Source organism: Lissotriton vulgaris, chromosome 1_1, assembly GCF_964263255.1.
Source record: "Lissotriton vulgaris chromosome 1_1, aLisVul1.2, whole genome shotgun sequence".
Taxonomy (NCBI): domain Eukaryota; kingdom Metazoa; phylum Chordata; class Amphibia; order Caudata; family Salamandridae; genus Lissotriton; species Lissotriton vulgaris.
This window is the reverse complement of record NC_141685.1, coordinates 113,728,522-113,744,285: the sequence shown is the minus strand read 5'-3', so window position 1 is coordinate 113,744,285 and position 15,764 is coordinate 113,728,522. Positions and strand designations below refer to the sequence as shown.

The 15,764-nt window shown below is 48.1% G+C and overlaps 1 protein-coding gene across 1 annotated transcript in view; it reads right to left on the bottom strand.

Moving 5' to 3' along the window:
- Positions 1 to 15,154, bottom strand: part of LOC147737667 (uncharacterized) — a 34,125-nt gene extending 18,971 nt beyond the window's left edge. The window contains exon 1 of the mRNA XM_086924823.1: positions 14,961 to 15,154. The gene's annotated coding sequence lies outside the window, so the exon portion shown is untranslated. The remainder of the gene's footprint in view (positions 1 to 14,960) is intronic.
- Positions 15,155 to 15,764: the final 610 nt, after the last annotated feature.

Here is a 15,764-nt window from a genome sequence, read left to right as displayed (position 1 = left end):
CTGCCCTCTGTTTCACTCGTTTTCCCCTTGTTTTTCGTGCCCTTCTGCCCTCTGTTTCCCTTGTTTTTTGTGGCCTGCTGCTCTCTGTTTCACAGTTTTTTTTTGGCCTTCTACTCTCTGTTTCACTCGTTTTCCCCTTGTTTTTTGTGCCCTTCTGCCCTCTGTTTCACTCGTTTTCCCCTTGTTTTTTGAGCCCTTCTGCCCTCTGTTTCCCTTGTTTTTTGTGCCTTTCTGCCCTCTGTTCCACCCGTTTTCCCCTTGTTTTTGTGCCCTTCTGCCCTCTGTTTCCTTCGTTTTTTGTGGCCTTCAGCTGTTTCACTTGTTTTTTTTGGCCTTCTGCTCTCTGTTTCACTCGTTTCCCCCTTGTTTTTTGTGCCCTTCTGCCCTCTGTTTCACTTGTTTTCCCCTTGTTTTTTGTGCCCTGCCCTCTGTTTCCCTCGTTTTTTGTGCCTTTCTGCCCTCTGTTCCACCCGTTTTCCCCTTGTTTTTGTGCCCTTCTGCCCTCTGTTTCACTCGTTTTCCCCTTGTTTTTTGTGCCGTTCTGCCCTCTGTTTCCCTAGTTTTTTGTACCTTTCTGCCCTCTGTTCCACCCATTTTCCCCTTGTTTTTGTGCCCTTCTGCCCTCTGTTTCCCTAGTTTTTTGTGCCTTTCTGCCCTCTGTTCCACCCATTTTCCCCTTGTTTTTCATGCCCTTCTGCCCTCTGTTTCCCTTGTTTTTTGTGGCCTTCTGCTCTCTGTTTCACTGTTTTTTGGCCTTCTGCTCTCTGTTTCACTCCTTTTCCCCTTGTTTTTTGTGCCCTTCTGCCCTCTGTTTCACTCGTTTTCCCCTTGTTTTTTGAGCCCTTCTGCCCTCTGTTTCCCTTGTTTTTTGTGCCTTTCTGCCCTCTGTTCCACCCGTTTTCCCCATGTTTTTGTGCCCTTCTGCCCTTTGTTTCACCCGTTTTCCCCTTGTTTTTTGTGCCCTTCTGCCCTCTGTTTCCCTCGTTTTTTGTGCCTTTCTGCCCTCTGTTCCACCCGTTTTCCCCTTGTTTTTGTGCCCTTCTGCCCTCTGTTTCCCTCGTTTTTTGTGGCCTTCTGCTCTGTTTCACTTGTTTTTTTTTGGCCTTCTGCTCTCTGTTTCACTAGTTTCCCCCTTGTTTTTTGTGCCCTTCTGCCCTCTGTTTCACTTGTTTTCCCCTTGTTTTTTGTGCCCTTCTGCCCTCTGTTTCCCTCGTTTTTTGTGCCTTTCTGCCCTCTGTTCCACCCCTTTTCCCCTTGTTTTTGTGGCCTTCTGCCCTCTGTTTCACTCGTTTTCCCCTTGTTTTTTGTGCCCTTCTGCCCTGTTTCCCTTGTTTTCTGTGGGCTTCAGCTCTCTGTTTCACTCATTTTCCCCTTGTTTTGTGCCCTTCTGCCCTCTGTTTGCCTCGTTTTTTGTGGCCTTCTGCCCTCTGTTTCACTTGTTTTCCCATTGTTTTTTGTGCCCTTCTGCCCTCCGTTTCCCTCGTTTTTTGTGGCCTTCTGCTCTCTGTTTAACTTGTTTTTTTTGGCCTTCTGCTCTCTGTTTCACTCATTTCCCCCTTGTTCTTTGTGCCCTTCTGCCCTCTGTTTCACTCGTTTTCCCCTTGTTTTTTGTGCCCTTCTGCCCTCTGTTTCCCTCGTTTTTTGTGCCTTTCTGCCCTCTGTTCCACCCGTTTTCCCCTTGTTTTTGTGCCCTTCTGCCCTCTGTTTCACTCGTTTTCCCCTTGTTTTTTGTGCCGTTCTGCCCTCTTTTTCCCTAGTTTTTTGTGCTTTTCTGCCCTCTGTTCCACCCATTTTCCCCTTGTTTTTTTGCCCTTCTGCCCTCTGTTTCACTCGTTTTCCCCTTGTTTTTCGTGCTCTTCTGCCCTGTTTCCCTTGTTTTCTGTGGCCTTCTGCTCTCTGTTTCACTCGTTTTCCACTTGTTTTGTGCCCTTCTGCCTTCTGTTTCCCTCGTTTTTCGTGCCCTTCTGCCTCTGTTTTCCTCGTTTTTTGAGGCCTTCTGCCCTCTGTTTCACTCGTTTTCCCCTTGTTTTTGTGCCCTTCTGCCCTCTGTTCCCCTCGTTTTTGTGCCCTTCTGCCCCGTTTCCCCCGTTTTTCGTGCCATTCTGCCCTCTTGTTTCCCTCGTTTTTTGTGGCCTTCTGTCCTCTGTTGCACTCGTTTTCCCCTTGTTTTCCGTGCCCTTCTGCCTTCTGTTTCCCTTGTTTTTGTGGCCATCCGCCCTGTTTCACTTGTTTTCCCCTTGTTTTTCGTGCCTTTCTGCCATCTGTTTCCCTTGTTTTTTGTGACCTTCTGCTCTCTGTTTCACTCGTTTTCCCCTTGTTTTGTGCCCTTCTGCCCTCTGTTTCCCTCGTTTTTTGTTTGTGCCCTTCTGCACTCTGTTTCCCTCATTTTTCGTGCCCTTCTGCCCTCTGTTTCCCTCGTGTTTCGTGCCCTTCTGCCCTCCGTTTCCCTCATTTTTTGTGCCTTTCTGCCCTCTGTTCCACCCGTTTTCCCCTTGTTTTTGTGGCCTTCTGCCCTCTGTTTCACTCGTTTTCCCCTTGTTTTTTGTGCCCTTCTGCCATGTTTCCCTTGTTTTCTGTGGCCTTCTGCTCTCTGTTTCACTCATTTTCCCCTTGTTTTGTGCCCTTCTGCCCTCTGTTTCCCTCGTTTTTCGTGCCCTTCTGCCCTCTGTTTACCTCGTTTTTTGTGGCCTTCTGCCCTCTGTTTCATACGTTTTCCCTTTGTTTTCGTGCCCTTCTGCCCTCTGTTTCCCTTGTTTTTTGTGGCCTTCTGCTCTCTGTTTCACTGGTTTTTTTTGGCCTTCAGCTCTCTGTTTCACTCTTTTTCCCCTTGTTTTTTGTGCCCTTCTGCCCTCTGTTTCACTCGTTTTCCCCTTGTTTTTTTAGCCCTTCTGCCCTCTGTTTCCCTTGTTTTTTGTGCCTTTCTGCCCTCTGTCCACCCGTTTACCCCATGTTTTTGTGCCCTTCTGCCCTGTTTCACTCGTTTTCTCCTTGTTTTTTGTACCCTTCTGCCCTCTGTTTCCCTCATTTTTTGTGCCTTTCTGCCCTCTGTTCCACCCGTTTTCCCCTTGTTTTTGTGCCCTTCTGCCCTCTGTTTCCTTGTTTTTTGTGGCCTTCTGCTTTGTTTCACTTGTTTTTTTTGGCCTTCTGCTCTCTGTTTCACTCGTTTCCCCCTTGTTTTTTGTGCCCTTCTGCCCTCTGTTTCACTTGTTTTCCCCTTGTTTTTTGTGCCCTTCTGCCCTCTGTTTCCCTCGTTTTTTGTGCCTTTCTGCCCTCTGTTCCACCCGTTTTCCCCTTGTTTTTGTGCCCTTCTGCCCTCTGTTTCATTCGTTTTCCCCTTGTTTTTTGTGCTGTTCTGCCCTCTGTTTCCCTAGTTTTTTGTGCCTTTCTGCCCTCTGTTCCACCCATTTTCCCCTTGTTTTTGTGCCCTTCTGCCCTCTGTTTCACTCGTTTTCCCCTTGTTTTTCGTGCCCCTCTGCCCTGTTTCCCTTGTTTTCTGTGGCCTTCTGCTCTCTGTTTCACTCGTTTTCCACTTGTTTTGTGCCCTTCTGCCCTCTGTTTCCCTCGTTTTTCGTGCCCTTCTGCCTCTGTTTCCCTCGTTTTTTGAGGCCTTCTGCCCTCTGTTTCACTCGTTTTCCCCTTGTTTTTTGTGCCCTTCTGCCCTCTGTTTCCCTCGTGTTTCGTGCCCTTCTGACCTGTTTCCCTTGTTTTTTTGTGCCTTTCTGCCCTCTGTTCCACCCGTTTTCCCCTTGTTTTTATGGCCTTCTGCCCTCTGTTTCACTCGTTTTCCCCTTGTTTTTTGTGCCCTTCTGCCCTGTTTCCCTTGTTTTCTGTGGGCTTCTTCTCTCTGTTTCACTCATTTTCCCATTGTTTTTTGTGCCCTTCTGCCCTCTCTTTCCCTCGTTTTTTGTGGCCTTCTGCTCTCTGTTTCACTTGTTTTTTTTGGCCTTCTGCTCTCTGTTTCACTCGTTTCCCCCTTGTTTTTTGTGCCCTTCTGCCCTCTGTTTCACTCGTTTTCCCCTTTTTTGTGCCCTTCTGCCCTCTGTTTCCCTCATTTTTTGTGCCTTTCTGCCCTCTGTTCCACCCGTTTTCCCCTTGTTTTTGCCCTTCTGCCCTCTGTTTCACTCGTTTTCCTCTTGTTTTTTGTGCCGTTCTGCCCTCTTTTTCCCTAGTTTTTTGTGCTTTTCTGCCCTCTGTTCCACCCATTTCCCCCTTGTTTTTGTGCCCTTCTGCCCTCTGTTTCACTCGTTTTCCCCTTGTTTTTCGTGCTCTTCTGCCCTGTTTCCCTTGTTTTCTGAGGCCTTCTGCTCTCTGTTTCACTCGTTTTCCACTTGTTTTGTGCCCTTCTGCCCTCTGTTTCCCTCGTTTTTCGTGCCCTTCTGCCTGTTTTCCTCGTTTTTTGAGGCCTTCTGCCCTCTGTTTCACTCGTTTTCCCCTTGTTTTTTGTGCCCTTCTGCCCTCTGTTCCCCTCGTTTTTTGTACCCTTCAGCCCCGTTTTTCGTGCCCTTCTGCCCTCTTGTTTCCCTCGTTTTTTGTGGCCTTCTGTCCTCTGTTGCACTCGTTTTCCCCTTGTTTTCCGTGCCCTTCTGCCTTCTGTTTCCCTCTTTTTATGTGGCCTTCTGCCCTATTTCACTCCTTTTCCCCTTGTTTTTTGTGCCCTTCTGCCCTCTGTTTCCCTCGTTTTTGTGGCCATCTGCCCTGTTTCACTCGTTTTCCCCTTGTTTTTCGTGCATTTCTGCCCTCTGTTTCCCTTGTTTTTTGTGACCTTCTGCCCTCTGTTTCACTCGTTTTCTCCTTGTTTTGTGACCTTCTGCCCTCTGTTTTCCTCGTTTTTTGTTTGTGCCCTTCTGCACTCTGTTTCCCTCATTTTTCGTGCCCTTCTGCCCTCTGTTTCCCTCGTGTTTCGTGCCCTTCTGCCTTCTGTTTCCCTCGTTTTTTGTGCCTTTCTGCCCTCTGTTCCACCCGTTTTCCCCTTGTTTTTGTGGCCTTCTGCCCTCTGTTTCACTCGTTTTCCCCTTGTTTTTTGTGCCCTTCTGCCATGTTTCCCTTGTTTTATGTGGCCTTCTGCTCTCTGTTTCACTCATTTTCCCCTTGTTTTGTGCCCTTCTGCCCTCTGTTTCCCTTGTTTTTCGTGCCCTTCTGCCCTCTGTTTCCCTTGTTTTTTGTGGCCTTCTGCTCTCTGTTTCACTGTTTTGTTGGCCTTCTGCTCTCTGTTTCACTCTTTTTCCCCTGGTTTTTTGTGCCCTTCTGCCCTGTTTTACTCGTTTTCCCCTTGTTTTTTTACCCCTTCTGCCCTGTTTCCCTTGTTTTTTGTGCCTTTCTGCCCTCTGTTTCACCCGTTTTCCCCATGTTTTTGTGCCCTTCTGCCCTGTTTCACTAGTTTTCCCCTTGTTTTTTGTGCTCTTCTGCCCTCTGTTCCACCCGTTTTCCCCTTGTTTTTGTGCCCTTCTGCCCTCTGTTTCACTCGTTTTCCCCTTGTTTTACGTGCCATTCTACCCTGTTTTCCTTGTTTTCTGTGGCCTTCTGCTCTCTGTTTCACTCGTTTTCCCCTTGTTTTGTGCCCTTCTGCCCTCTGTTTCCCTCGTTTTTCGTTCCCTTCTGCCGCTGTTTCCCTCGTTTTTTGTGCCCTTCTGCCCTCTGTTTCACTCGTTTTCCCCTTGTTTTTTGTGCCCTTCTGCATGTGGTTTTCCTCGTTTTTTGTGCCCTTCTGCCCTGTTTCCCTCGTTTTTCGTGCCCTTCTGCCCTCTGTTTCACTCGTTTTTTGTGGCCTTCTGTCCTCTGTTGCACTCGTTTTCCCCTTGTTTTCCGTGCCCTTCTGCCTTCTGTTTCCCTCTTTTTATGTGTCCTTCTGCCCTGTTTCACTCGTTTTCCACTTCTTTTTCGTGCCCTTCTGCCCTCTGTTTTCCTTGTTTTTTGTGGCCTTCTGCTCTCTGTTTCACTCGTTTTCCACTTGTTTTGTGCCCTTCTGCCCTCTGTTTCCCTCGTTTTTCGTGCCCTTCTGCCTCTGTTTCCCTCGTTTTTTGAGGCCTTCTGCCCTCTGTTTCACTCGTTTTCCCCTTGTTTTTTGTGCCCTTCTGCCCTCTGTTTCCCTCGTGTTTCGTGCCCTTCTGACCTGTTTCCCTTGTTTTTTTGTGCCTTTCTGCCCTCTGTTCCACCCGTTTTCCCCTTGTTTTTGTGGCCTTCTGCCCTCTGTTTCACTCGTTTTCCCCTTGTTTTTTGTGCCCTTCTGCCCTGTTTCCCTTGTTTTCTGTGGGCTTCTTCTCTCTGTTTCACTCATTTTCCCATTGTTTTTTGTGCCCTTCTGCCCTCTCTTTCCCTCGTTTTTTGTGGCCTTCTGCTCTCTGTTTCACTTGTTTTTTTTGGCCTTCTGCTCTCTGTTTCACTCGTTTCCCCCTTGTTTTTTGTGCCCTTCTGCCCTCTGTTTCACTCGTTTTCCCCTTGTTTTTTGTGCCCTTCTGCCCTCTGTTTCCCTCATTTGTTGTGCCTTTCTGCCCTCTGTTCCACCCGTTTTCCCCTTGTTTTTGCCCTTCTGCCCTCTGTTTCACTCGTTTTCCTCTTGTTTTTTGTGCCGTTCTGCCCTCTTTTTCCCTAGTTTTTTGTGCTTTTCTGCCCTCTGTTCCACCCATTTCCCCCTTGTTTTTGTGCCCTTCTGCCCTCTGTTTCACTCGTTTTCCCCTTGTTTTTTGTGCTCTTCTGCCCTGTTTCCCTTGCTTTCTGAGGCCTTCTGCCCTCTGTTTCACTCGTTTTCCCCTTGTTTTTTGTGCCCTTCTGCCCTCTGTTCCCCTCGTTTTTTGTACCCTTCAGCCCCGTTTCCCCCGTTTTTCGTGCCCTTCTGCCCTCTTGTTTCCCTCGTTTTTTGTGGCCTTCTGTCCTCTGTTGCACTCGTTTTCCCCTTGTTTTCCGTGCCCTTCTGCCTTCTGTTTCCCTCTTTTTTTTTATGTGGCCTTCTGCCCTATTTCACTCCTTTTCCCCTTGTTTTTTGTGCCCTTCTGCCCTCTGTTTCCCTCGTTTTTGTGGCCATCTGCCCTGTTTCACTCGTTTTCCCCTTGTTTTTCGTGCATTTCTGCCCTCTGTTTCCCTTGTTTTTTGTGACCTTCTGCCCTCTGTTTCACTCGTTTTCTCCTTGTTTTGTGACCTTCTGCCCTCTGTTTTCCTCGTTTTTTGTTTGTGCCCTTCTGCACTCTGTTTCCCTCATTTTTCGTGCCCTTCTGCCCTCTGTTTCCCTCGTGTTTCGTGCCCTTCTGCCTTCTGTTTCCCTCGTTTTTTGTGCCTTTCTGCCCTCTGTTCCACCCGTTTTCCCCTTGTTTTTGTGGCCTTCTGCCCTCTGTTTCACTCGTTTTCCCCTTGTTTTTTGTGCCCTTCTGCCATGTTTCCCTTGTTTTATGTGGCCTTCTGCTCTCTGTTTCACTCATTTTCCCCTTGTTTTGTGCCCTTCTGCCCTCTGTTTCCCTCGTTTTTCGTGCCCTTCTGCCCTCTGTTTCCCTCGTTTTTTGTGGCCTTCTGCCCTCTGTTTCACTGATTTTCCCCTTGTTTTTCGTGCCCTTCTGCCCTCTGTTTCCCTTGTTTTTTGTGGCCTTCTGCTCTCTGTTTCACTGTTTTGTTGGCCTTCTGCTCTCTGTTTCACTCTTTTTCCCCTGGTTTTTTGTGCCCTTCTGCCCTGTTTTACTCGTTTTCCCCTTGTTTTTTTACCCCTTCTGCCCTGTTTCCCTTGTTTTTTGTGCCTTTCTGCCCTCTGTTTCACCCGTTTTCCCCATGTTTTTGTGCCCTTCTGCCCTGTTTCACTAGTTTTCCCCTTGTTTTTTGTGCCCTTCTGCCCTCTGTTCCACCCGTTTTCCCCTTGTTTTTGTGCCCTTCTGCCCTCTGTTTCACTCGTTTTCCCCTTGTTTTACGTGCCATTCTACCCTGTTTTCCTTGTTTTCTGTGGCCTTCTGCTCTCTGTTTCACTCGTTTTCCCCTTGTTTTGTGCCCTTCTGCCCTCTGTTTCCCTCGTTTTTCGTTCCCTTCTGCCGCTGTTTCCCTCGTTTTTTGTGCCCTTCTGCCCTCTGTTTCACTCGTTTTCCCCTTGTTTTTTGTGCCCTTCTGCATGTGGTTTTCCTCGTTTTTTGTGCCCTTCTGCCCTGTTTCCCTCGTTTTTCGTGCCCTTCTGCCCTCTGTTTCACTCGTTTTTTGTGGCCTTCTGTCCTCTGTTGCACTCGTTTTCCCCTTGTTTTCCGTGCCCTTCTGCCTTCTGTTTCCCTCTTTTTATGTGTCCTTCTGCTCTGTTTCACTCGTTTTCCACTTCTTTTTCGTGCCCTTCTGCCCTCTGTTTTCCTTGTTTTTTGTGGCCTTCTGCTCTCTGTTTCACTCGTTTTACCCTTGTTTTTTGTGCCCTTCTGCCCTCTGTTTCCCTCGTTTTTTGTGGCCATTTGCCCTGTTTCACTCGTTTTCCCCTTGTTTTTTGTGCATTTCTGCCCTCTGTTTCCCTTGTTTTTTGTGGCCTTCTGCTCTCTGTTTCACTCGTTTTCCCCTTGTTTTGTGCCCTTCTGCCCTTTGTTTCTCTCGTTTTTTGTTTGGGCCCTTCTGCACTCTGTTTCCCTCGTTTTTCGTGCCCTTCTGCCCTGTGTTTCCCTCGTGTTTCGTGCCCTTCTGCCCTCTGTTTCCCTTGTTTTTTGTGGCCTTCTGCCCTCTGTTACACCCATTTTCCCCTTGTTTTTTGTGTCCTTCTGCCCTCTGTTTCCCTCGTTTGTCGTGCCCTTCTGCCCTCGTTTTCCACTTGTTTTTTGTGCCCTTCTGCCCTCTGTTTTCGTCATTTTTCGTGCCCTTCTGCCCTCTGTTTCATTCGTTTTCCACTTGTTTTTCGTGCCTTTCTGCCCTCTGTTTCCCTCGTGTTTCGTGCCCTTCTGCCCTCTGTTTCCCTCGTTTTTTGTGGCCTTCTGCCCTCTGTTTCACCCGTTTTCCCCTTGTTTTTTGTGCCCTTCTGCCCTCTGTTTCCCTCATTTGTCGTGCCCTTCTGCCCTCGTTTTCCACTTGTTTTTCGTGCCCTTCTGCCCTCTGTTTCCCTCATTTTTTGTGCCTTTCTGCCCTCTGTTCCACCCGTTTTCCCCTTGTTTTTGTGGCCTTCTGCCCTCTGTTTCACTCGTTTTCCCCTTGTTTTTTGTGCCCTTCTGCCCTGTTTCCCTTGTTTTCTGTGGCCTTCTGCTCTCTGTTTCACTCATTTTCCCCTTGTTTTGTGCCCTTCTGCCCTCTGTTTCCCCTCGTTTTTTGTGGCCTTCTGCCCTCTATTTCACTCGTTTTCCCCTTGTTTTTTGTGCCCTTCTGCCCTCTGTTTCCCTTGTTTTTTGTGGCCTTCTGCTCTCTGTTTCACTTGTTTTTTTTGGCCTTCTGCTGTTTCACTCGTTTTCCCCTTGTTTTTCATGCCCTTCTGCCCTCTGTTTCACTTGTTTTCCCCTTGTTTTTTGTGCCCTTCTGCCCTCTGTTTCCCTCGTTTTTTGTGCCTTTCTGCCCTCTGTTCCACCCGTTTTCCCCATGTTTTTGTGCACTTCTGCCCTGTTTCACTTGTTTTCCCCTTGTTTTTTTGCCCTTCTGCCCTCTGTTTCCCTCGTTTTTTGTGCCTTTCTGCCCTCTGTTCCACCCGTTTCCCCCTCGTTTTTGTGCCCTTTTGCCCTCTGTTTCACTCGTTTTCCCCTTGTTTTTCATGCCCTTCTGCCCTGTTTCCCTTGTTTTCTGTAGCCTTCTGCTCTCTGTTTCACTCGTTTTCCCCTTGTTTTGTGCCCTTCTGCCCTCTGTTTCCCTCGTTTTTCGTGCCCTTCTGCCTCTGTTTCCCTCGTTTCTTGTGGCCTTCTGCCCTCTGTTTCACTCGTTTTCCCCTTGTTTTTTGTGCCCTTCTGCCTGAGGTTTCCCTCGTTTTTTGTGCCCTTCTGCCCTGTTTCCCTCGTTTTTCGTGCCCTTCTGCCCTCTGTTATAATGCATGCTTGTTGTGTTGTCCATTCGGATCAACATTGAAGCTCCTTGAATGAAGGTGCGAAAGGACTTAAGAGCCAGGAATATCACCAGTAACTCCAAAAGGTTTATGTGCCAAGTTGGTGGGTGTCCCATTTCCCCGTGACTGTGAGGGCTTGAAGATGCGCTACCCACCATTCGAGAGAGGCATCTGTCGTGAGGATGAAACTTGGAGCATCCACTACAAACAAACGGCCTGCTGAGATGTTAGGTATGCAAGTCCACCATAGCAATGCTCTTTGTATCTGGGACGTGATGTTGATGACATTGTCGAAGGACGCGGAGACTTGTTGCCACTCGTTGTCGAATTCCTCCTTTAAGGGTCTCATTTTGAGGCAACAGTTGCGAATTAGGGGAATAGGGGAAGACAGCATCTACAGAAGCGATTTGAACTGTTGAACAGAAACTTACTATTTTGTGCGCAGGAGAGTTGCCAGTTTGGAAATCCGCTGTTGCCTTCCGTTTGAGACAAAAGCCCTTGTTTGCTGTGTGTCTATGATGGCCCCCAGATGGGCAGGAGGAGGAACTCTGGGGGGAGAATTTGAAGGAATTTCACAAATTCCAGAGTGTGGCCTCTGGACACTATGTCCAAAACCCATCTGTTAGAAGGGGCGATCCTAGAGGGCCAGGTTAGTCTCTCCCGACCACTCCGTGAACCACCTCTCCCACAAATAATGCCGAGTCTTAACGTGAGGTCCTCGCCGGGGAGGACTTAGAGTCTAGGATCGTACACACTGAGTTCACACCCCACTTATGAATGGACACCACACAGTTGCTTTCAATAAGTAAGTTCTTTATCAACAGTAGAGATTTAGGCAAAATGCGATTGAGGGATCGTAAAGTCTCAGTGATGAGGAAGAGGGAAGCGGTACAGTCTCGATCTTTAGGCCAGCACGAAGCGTACCCTGCACACAGCTCTCAATCCTGGAGCCGGGGGATACGGAAGATGGCGACCGTACTGGCTGTTCTACTCACTTCTTCTCGAACCCGGTCGTGGTGGTAGCGTCAATGGTCCAGCCGGCGGACCAGAGTACTCCTTGAGCCGCGACGAGGTCAGCAGGGTTCGATCCGGAGTGAAAAGAGTGTCTGTCAGTTCTTGAGGAGCCGCAACCATGTCAGCAGGGCTCAGGTTGTTCAACGAATGTCCTTTAGAGTTCAAGGATGAGCCGCAAAGAGGTCAGCAGGGCTCCGAGGTTCCAGTTCCTTCTTCACGAGGATGAGCCGTGACAGCGTCAGCAGGGCTCGATAAGGTCCAGGTTTCCAGTCTTCTCCCCAAGGGTTGAGCCGCGATCAGATCAGCAGGGCTCTCTTGTCCAGGATACAACTGACTACTAGTTCTTGGACGAGCCTTGATATAGCGCAGTGCCCCTTTGATGTCCGGACCCTCGCAGGCGGGGATCCCTTGCCTCAGGGCTGGTCATTGGAGGGTTCCGTCGGCTGGCTCTTTGATCCTTTAGAAGATGTGCCCGGGGATTCCCAGACGCCCATCAGGGTCTGGAGCCAGTTCTCGGGGAGGCCAAAGGTGTGATCGAAACCAGCCCACAGGGGAAGGCCAGAGGTGTGAGAGAAACCAGTCTCCCAGGGGAGGCCGGAGGTGCAATCGAAACTCCTTGTCTTATCTCACTCAGGAAGTCCTCTATCCCCAAACATGGCGCGTCTGAAGCCTAAGTTTCGCAGGGCCTTATAATCAGGTAGCAATAAATACTGGGAACTGCTGTTATATTTCCTCTGACGTCAAGACTGGTTAAAAGCTACTTCTTTTCAGCAAGAAGTACAAACAAAGATTATTGACATGCCTTACGACGGCGAATGACTTTTTGGCCAGCACATTGATGACGCCCGCCAGGCAATATAGAAAGACACTGACCCAGCAAGTGCTCTCGGCACTCTACAGTTTAAAAAGCCGCCCTTTGGTACCGCGAGGGGTCGTGTCTCCTCTTTTTTTGGGGGAGGTTACAACCAATACCGGCAAGACCAACCCTTTCAAGGCCAACCGCGCTACTCCTCCTCCTTGGACCAGCAGTCATTTCGACAACCTTAGGCTGTTTCTTACAAGCAGTACAGAGGGAAATCCTCCTTCACAGGTAGAGATTGCTCAAAAAAGCAGTGATCACTGCCAACCGCTCTTCCCAGCAATCCGACCAAATTTGGACGGCGGATATCCCATTTCTTCTCCAATTAATCCACAATAACTACAGATCGATGGTGTTGGACCTGGCCTTGTGGCGTGGTTCCCCCCGTTCCTCAGCACCCTGATAGCCTAGCCCCGCACCCAGAAACCCCTGGTCATCCCGTCCCCTGTCCGCCCCGCTCCCTACTCGACCCTACCACCAGGCGACCATCCCCGCATTCCGCCATCCCTCTCCCCGGTACCGGGCGCCCAGAACCTGCATCAACCTACAGGGCCCCCCGTCGCCATTACCCCTCCTGAGGTCCCTGACTCCCTAGACCTTCCGTTGGATCCCCACCGAAACCAGGAAAACAGTCACACAGGCCCTCGTCACCAGCTGTCTGGACTACGGAAACACCCTCTATGCGGGAACCACAGCCAAGATCCTGAAGAGACTGCAGCGCATCCAGAATGCCTCAGCACGACTCATCCTGAACATCCCCCGCCGCAGCCACATCTCTACCCACCTGAAAGACCTGCACTGGCTCCCAGTCAACAAGAGGATCACGTTCCGACTCCTCACCGACGCACACAAGGCTCTCCATGAAACAGGCCCGAAATTCCTCAACAGCCGCCTCACCTTCTACACACCCACCCGCCAGCTCCGTTCCGTCAGCCTCGCCCTCGCATCCATCCCTCGAGTTCGGAAGTCCACCATCGGAGGAAGATCCTTCTCCTACCTGGCGGCCAAGACATGTAACTCCCTCCCCACTCACCTACGGAAGACCCTGGACCATCTCTCCTTCAGGAAACAACTCAAGACCTGGCTGTTCGAGCAGTAGTGCCCCCCCCCCCCTCAGCGCCTTGAGACCCTCTCGGGTGATTCCATTGGAAAGAAGTTTTCCACCATGGCGGCCACTACTTTCCGGGCGGCCAAGGGACGGATGCGAGGGCGAGGCTGGCGGAACGGAGCTGGCGGGTGGGTGTGTAGAAGGTGAGGCGGCTGTTGAGGTATTTCGGGCCTGTGTCGTGGAGAGCCTTGTGTGCGTGGGTGAGGAGTCGGAACGTGATCCTCTTGTTGACTGGGAGCCAGTGCAGGTCTCTCAGGTGGGAAGAGATGTGGCTGTGGCGGGGGATGTTCAGGATGAGTCGTGCTGAGGCATTCTGGATGCGCTGCAGTCTCTTCAGGATCTTGGCTGTGGTTCCCGCGTAGAGGGTGTTTCCATAGTCCAGACGGCTGGTGACGAGGGCCTGTGTGACTGTTTTCCTGGTTTCGGTGGGGATCCAACGGAAGATTTTTAGAAGCATGCGTAGGGTATTGAAGCAGGTAGACGAGACGGTGTTAACTTCCGAGAGTGTCCGAAGTAGAAAAACAATGTATAACATAATGCTTGTCCAAGAGAAATGACATGATGTCCTGATTTAGACATTCCAAGATAGTGGAATAACATTCTCGCGAATGATGGCGATAATCTGTGTCCGTTTTTATTTAACTGTGCACCGTATAAACAAGACACATCTAATTAACAACATTAGGTGTTACACAACTGATATTTTGGGCACTCAGGTGACAATACTCTTTTTATTTTCTGTCCCGTGTGAGATTTAAATATTTAGATTCACAAACTGAGTGAGGTAATAACAGCGCACAAATACGGTTTCGATTATACAATTTTTTGGCAAGATATTGAAAATATATCAATATATATGATGAACTGGTGTGTTTAAGATGGCCCTCACTTTTTGAGCAACATGTATTGCTCAGAGTTGATTACACTTCCGGGTCACATGGTTCAATCCCAGTGGTGCAGCACATATAGGCTATCGCTGACGTGACGCACTGAGAGTTCGACAGACTGCGCTGGATTGAATCTGTGAAATAAGTGAGGCTAGCACGAATGGTACTAAACTCAAGCGCGTCTCTCTAATGATAACCTGAATGCTAGACTTTACGTGTCTGCGATTCATTTAGGTAGCAATTGTAGTGAAGACAGGTTTCACTTTGGTCAATTTGCACTAATATTGCCTTTTTCTTACACTGAATATGACACAACCTATATTACCAAGGCCGGTAAACAAAACCTGGGTCAGACTTTGCCCAGTACGGCTAAACACAACTGTAAGAACTTGTTTTGCTGAGCCATCGAATGAGAACATCTCAATACCTCTATTAGTATTAACCCTGGATATACATCGAGAGATATGTGTGTGAGGCAACCATAATATGATGTAGAAATATAACAGCAGTTCCCAGTATTCATTGATACCTGATTATAAGTTGCCCATCTAGATTAAATCGTAATAAGGCTTGAGGTAGTGCAGCGTGTAGATAGAAACTACTAAATACAAATGACATATGTAAATTATGTCTAGATCTGAAGCATAAAAACTGCCCAAAGCCAAAGACTGGAGGACATTTGATCTTCGAACTATAGTAACTCCAAATCTAGTCCTGTGGATAAGTATAAGCAGGTAATAGCTCCATTAAATAATTAAGCAAGATAGTCCACTTATTATATATATATTGACTTCTGTTTTTAGACTGATAACAGGATCTCCAAAGAAACTTATTTAATTGTTGGTGGATATATACCAGGTCACACTTGGACCACATTGTGAAGTAAGCTGCCTAGAATTTACTACTGTGATTTTTTCTAAATGAAAGAAGACAATTGTATGAGGAAGGGTACATCTTCCTTTTACAATAACTTAATTGGAATAATAAGACAATTATTTGCCTCAGAGATGGGAGGCATTTGTTGAAACACGGTTATTTTTTAAATTTTGTTGAATTTCTATTGACTGTATTAATCAATTGCAATGATATATATGTAATTTGGTGGTTGGGCCAGGTGGAATGGGAAATGCTACTTACCAGTATGCATCTGTCCTTGGCATGTAGAGTTGCAGAGTCACACACTGTGCATAGATCGCCATCTGGTGTTGGGACCAGATGTTTGCACTTTGTTGTTGTCCTGGAAAAGTCTTTGGAAGTCACGAGGTAGGTGACTCCTCCTTTGTACCATAGTGCGCATGGGCATCGGCTGAATCAGCGCTGTGTCGTTATTACTGTTTTCCAAAATCAATAAAATTAGTTATCAAAAAAGGATTTTTTTGCCGTAAAACATCAGTTGGCAAACTCCTTCACCCAAACATCAGACCTCATCATCCAAAATTATACTTTAGTCAAACAAAAGCGTGGGAATCAAAGGACGAATTTACAGAACCTTGATGCAAAATAAAGACACCGTGAAGTTGCTAAACTCCTGTGGGTCTGTTATACCTCAATTCACTTCTGGACAGGCCAGCAGTTTTAAAAATAATTGAAGGTTTTTTACAAATAGACAAGAAATGCACTGTAGCACTCTCCAGGCAACCTTGAAATGTCTCCTATGAACATGCAGAGCTGTATTAAATAGAGCTTTTCTGGAGGCCAAACTTTAATCAAGTCTCCTTGGAGGGCAGAAGTTTTAAACAGTAATACCAAGGAAAAGTTGTAGGATTAACTCCGATATTATCTAGAATGAGGAGAGATGAAGGACTAGAACGTATTCTTAATCCAAATAGAAAAGAATATGGAGCCTCGGGGCCTTATTCAGAGTTTGGCAGACACAATTATAAACGTGGCGGACGTCCAGTCTGCAATATTACCAATGCATTAACGTTAATGGCTCTTCAA